This window comes from Argopecten irradians, chromosome 6, assembly GCF_041381155.1.
Source record: "Argopecten irradians isolate NY chromosome 6, Ai_NY, whole genome shotgun sequence".
Taxonomy (NCBI): domain Eukaryota; kingdom Metazoa; phylum Mollusca; class Bivalvia; order Pectinida; family Pectinidae; genus Argopecten; species Argopecten irradians.
The window spans coordinates 4,366,953-4,373,120 of record NC_091139.1 but is presented as its reverse complement, the minus strand read 5'-3'; positions in this window follow the sequence as shown (position 1 = coordinate 4,373,120).

Below are 6,168 nucleotides of genomic sequence, written 5' to 3'. Positions count from 1 at the left end.
ACTTCATCCTGAGTTAACTAAAGTTGATGATTGGCCGCGTAGAAAAAGGAGTCTCATTTGTCACATCGGACAGAACGTTTCCAAGTGTAAAAACAAATACTTCCCCGCCTCAAATCAAGACTTCCATATTTACAAAGATGGCACTAGTTTGTATACTTTGTGTATACATACAGCACACAGCATCGCCACCAATCACCAACGAGGCTTTGATGCTCTCGGCTGCCAAGCAAAAGCAAGAGTCAGCAAGACAACTTTGTAAGCCTCAGAATGAGCCACACACGGATCTAACTAGGACTGAAACAGGAATACCCAATAGGGACGAGTTTGGATGTGACTCTGATGTGATGAAGGGTAGCATAATGCCAAGATCATGCATGCAAGTGTTGGTAACCAGTTCAACCTGATCTGGCACACTCGCCCCACACAAGCAAACATCCACTCGCAATGATTGCCAGTAAATTAGGTTTAACTAAGAATATCCCACAAGAGGAATTGGAATTTTCAGATTAATTTCGCAAATAATAATTCCCTTCGATGAATGCTAAATGTTAATTTTCCTGATTGCAGCAGATCTTTATCCCTTGGTCCGACTGGAGTCCTTCTAGGAGTGTACCATGAATGGTTCAATACAATTCCATGCAAGTTTGATGAGCAAACTTATCATGTATTAATAAATTACACTTAGCAGACATCCAGCTTTCAAGAAAATAAATGTGTTTTAGTATAATGTTGAGTTTTATTGATTCGACTTTGGATGGCTAATAAACAACCGATGTTAACAGCCAGCATCAAGATGAAACACCTTTAAGACTGAATTTTTCAGGTAAGAATCTGGTGATCAAAGGAGGCTCTAACTGTAAGGTGGCTGATTTATTTAAGTACAGGTAAGGGTTATATAAAAACACACAAAAAAAGACGGACTGGTGAGGAATACAATTTCTTATAGCCTGCACATCAACATTCACAGAAAGGTTTTGACAATCAATTTCAAGCTAGATATATAAATAATAAGCTTTGCATGAGTGCATTATTAGTTTATATTAGTATCTGTAGCTATTTAAGGTTGGTGGTTTTTTTCTTCAATGGAAATTAAATTTGAAAAAAGATCAAAAGATAATTGTGTACCTCGTATATATATATGCAGTCATTTTTTTGGAATAAAATTCATACAAAATAGATATTTTACAGGTGCATTTGAATTATTTTGGCATTACATGAATACACAAGATATTAAATAGGAATTTTCTAACATGGTACTGCTGCATACTGTATATAAAATGGTGGGAAAAGTCTGAAGGTTGTAAGTAAAACGATGATACAATCATATTAATCTCAAACAAAGTTTTCTCTAGACCATCTCCGTGGTTGAGATCACAGACCTAAAATGTCAGACATCTTTCAAATGTCAAAGACGGGAGATTAAATCACAAAAAGAAAAGTGAAGACATGTAATTTATGTGCATACATGTATATATACAGTGTTGCAGGAGGAACAAGGAATAGTTTCAAGACTTTACCTACATGGAGTTTTACAGGTGACTAACATATTGTTAGACTACACTAGCTTTATGGCCAAACATGATAATGCTCAGGCCATTGAGTATTTATACCTTTAATCTAATCTATTATTATGGGGGTCGGTCAAACTTGACCTGTCCCCACAGGTATATAGTGATTTACCTGTACTTTTATAGATAAACAATGATAAAACTGACGAGGATAAAACACACAGGTATATACAACACCTGGTTCATCTACACTACATATAGATATCTGTGGTCACCTGTATACCAAAAACTCACAGAACTCTGAGGCCGTCTAAGTACATCCTTAGTATATAAATAAATCCCAATAGTTTTCTTCACACAAACACTAAAAACACGTCCGAAACGAACAGATTAAAATCCAACACGTTTCCTCTGGGTTTGGTCACAGACAAACGTGTACATGTAGCACCAGTTTGGTGTCCGTAAGTGTACAGGTGTCCAGATAGTACCGATGACACATACACGATATGTACATACACTCATTCACTTAGCAAGAGGTTTCCCATTATACACCAGTCACAATGCCCAAGGGACACAAGCTTTTGAATAGTGTTGGTTCTTTTTATCACAGCCAGCCAATCAAAGACGTCCTTACAAGTGACACTGGCCATGTCAACGGCAATGGCTAAGGGGGGACAACCCAGGTAAGCTCAGCATACTACAGGTGTGCTATAGTCACCTGTGTAGGTCAGAGGTCGTTAATTTCTGAGTAGGTGTAAGGACCGATGAATGGACAAAGAATTAGGTCACACATTCGGGCTATTCTTACTAACTCGAGTGTTTTCACACATTACCGCCAGATCAATGAATTACAAACACTCATTAGGACCGGATTTTTTCATTTGTACTACATATACCTGTCCAGGTGAGCTTTAAACTCTCTCATTAGTGATTTATAAATAGAACGGTGGTAGTGCTGGTCTGTACTGGTCAACGGCCTAAGGACACTGACTGGATAAACAATTGGTTTATTTATTTATCATAGGAAAAGTAAAGTCTACATACTAAGTCTAGGACCAACTGGACGTTATCTGGTTTGTTTGTTGATTTGTACAGGAGCCAAGACCTGCACCATACCTGTGAATTAATTCTATGTAGAACAAAATTCCCATTCAGCTTTAATGAATGAATTGCACACATGCTATTCCAACATAAAACTGCTAAATCATTTTGGGACACCATCCAACGAATTGTTTCTATTACTCGCCAAAAGTACACCACCACATAAATGCCATGTGTTGAAAGCCTGGTTAGCTTTTAACTTTTAAGAGTCGAAAATTACAGTACAATTATTACTGCTTTTATTACTTATCACTTATTTTTATTTATTTATTTATTTTTTTTTTCATTTTTTTTTTTTGCATTCAAACAATGAAATCCAATATATTGGTTATTTTAAAAACTTCATAGCTGATTCAATTCCCCCTATACGACACCAACAACTTTTCAATTAAACAGTTGGCCCTATAGTTAAACAACGGTGGTATATATTTCTTGTGCTTTACAAAATAAAAAAAATAACAATGCTACTTTATTTTAAAACAGGCAGTTGAACAAACCTATCTTGTTCTCATAGAGAAAATCTAATTATTTGTTTTTATGATTCTGCCTCAATAATCAATAAGAGGGAGAAAACTTGAAGCCATTTTACAAATTCATTTTGGCAGACTAAAATAGAGTGTCTATTCAAATAAAACATTTAAAGGTGTTTGAAGTAAACTGCTGTCACCTCAGTATATGGGTGCAGCCATCTTTTTTTAAACGAGCTTAGGAAACAAAAGATAAATACTGCACCTGTGGCTATACAAGTCTTATAAAGAAAAGAACTATTCGTATTTTGTAAATTAATACCAATATTTTCAAAAAAATTCACATCTCTCTAGAGAGACATATTTTGAGAAATAACATAGCTTGAAATTGGTACACTCTGAATGCCAACTATATATAGGGCCTCAACCCACCCATTAAATTTTGTCTTGACAAATCCCTGTCCTACCCCAACTCCTAAATTTTGTCCTGACAAATGCATGCCCTACTCCAACTTCTAAATTTTGTCTTGACAAATCCCTGTCCTACCCCAACCTCCTAAATTTTGTCCTGACAAATGCATGCCCTACTCCAACTTATAATTTTTGTCTTGATAAATCCTTGTCCTACCCCAACTTCTAAATTTTATCCTGACAAATACATACCCTACCCAACCTCCTAAATTTTGTCCTGATAATGTTGTCCTGACAAACACATGCCCTACCATACTTCCTAGATTTTGTCTCTAGAAGTTTTTGTCTGTTCTAGCTGTCACTGCTAAACAATCACCAATATTTTGCTCCTAAAATTTTTGTCTGCATGTTAACAATATGATAAAACCCTCACTTTGTATGATTATACTTCCACTTTGTAGATTTTATCTTTAGAAGATCCTTTGTCTGTTGTGATAATGAAGCCCCAACGACTATTCCTACGTGCACTCATCCAAGTTTCTCACAAATCTTAATATCACTGTCCATACAAGGATTCTTCTGTCCTAACCCCGATGATGTTATAGGCATTTGCTCCTCTGAAAATACCCTACCCACAATGTTGTATCTTCTTATTCCTGAATCTGACAATATTCCCAACACTAGAGGGGTTAATTTGCTTCTCTGACAATGCATGCCCTTCCACACACCCATCATAGGTTTATAGGTTTGGCAAATGTACTTTTAAATATAGCCCTATACATGTACCTTTAAATGTGGAGGGGTTTGTTTCCTTGAGGTGGCCCATATATTCAACCTAAGAATGTTTTATTTTCTGAAGATGACCCCTCTTGTAGAGCACTATTAGTAGCTAGTGGATTTTTATTACATTCAAAACCTGTTTTATTAATTTTTTCTGATCCCCAGCACCAACATCACCTGACAAACGTATCCGGATTCCATATAACGATTATTTACCAATTCCACCGTGTAACAATCAGGTTCTAAATGATTTATAAATTCTAATGTTTAATCGCGGCCAATCATCGCTTAGCAACACGGAATTAAATCTCTATCACCGAACATATCATAAAACAACGATAAACAATAACATTATAACAAAGGTCATGTGACCTGCTCAACACAGAAGCTGACAGGACGCTTCATTACATCATTTAGTGCAATGTCACTCTGGTAGAAACGATAATCCGGATCAATACTTGCAGATATGATAATGAATATTTTTTTCACACGATATCAAAAGGTTAAATGATAATCATATTATAGTAAATTAGAAAAAAAAAATTAAAATTGTATATTTTTTTAATTGATTCATTTTTTAAAACTGTAAGTGTAGGAAATGCTTTAAGAGATGGCATTATATTTTATGATGAACTCCTGCTACCCATATTTCACCCTTACAACTAACCAATTTTCTAACAAGTTCATTTCGTAAATGGTCAATTTAAAGTAAAAAAATCTTGTGCAGGTATATCACAGTGACGCCATAAGGCGACTTTAAATAATGCATCCGTGACATTTTGACACGATATCTAATGTCCCGCCCTATCCAAACAATGACAATGCATTATCTGTTTGACAATAAAATTGGTTAGATAATACACCTTATCTATTCAATACACCTAATTCATATAAAGATCATTTTTTTTGTCAATTCTGAATAGGACACAAATAGAATATGATATTCTCCCAATAAGATTTAAATAATTTTGACAATCTGTGACAAATATCTTTTCTTTGAAAGAAAAAAATATATGAGAAAAAAATTACTGAAAAATGTTGAGATTCGGTTTCAATTCAGAAATAATTGTCACTCGTTACGTCAATAGTGTTAAGTGCCCTGACCTGAACCTTTTACAACATATAAATATTGACATTCTTGCTCTTCTAAGTATTATGTGTAAGGGCTCCTTGACCCCTAGGGGGTCACATAATAACCTTAATTATAGGCTATATGTACCCTTGTAGTGCTCTTCCCATTGTCTGAGTACAGAGCTAGCAAGCTTTGTCACAGGCCAGCAGGAGTTACCTCCCCTGAGATTGTTGTACTGAGATTGTCTGTGAACAATGCTCTATTATAACCCACAGAGATCTATTTCTGTGAGAAAACATGCCAGGTATGTGACTGGTATCGAGTGTAAGGATTTCAATCGTCACGATTATAAAGTTGTTTCTAGGATTGACATGGAATTTATCTTACAATAAAAATATATATGTAATACAAGTAAAGTTTTTTTATCAATCTTTAGAAGTAGATTTGCAACTTAAACATCTTCATAAGCTTTATCCAAGCCATATCACTTCATCAAAATTCTTATTACAATTGAAATCCTATACTTCATAAAACTATCTAACCTCATTAAAACTATTGGACTATAATATTTATTGGAAACAGCCAAGGATCGAGGGATGATGGTATACGGTATCGAAAATTTACAACAGATTGTAACAATGTAATTGACAATTAATACTAAAAATAAGTATATATCTCTTATTTGTACATACAAAATTCTTCTTGTAAACTGATCAGCAATTTACACAACTTGTAACACTTTAATCAATTTCCATAGTGCATTTTGTAAAATGCTTCAAAACATATCTAATACCTTGCTCTTATTTCTGTTGTAAGATCTGAATGATAG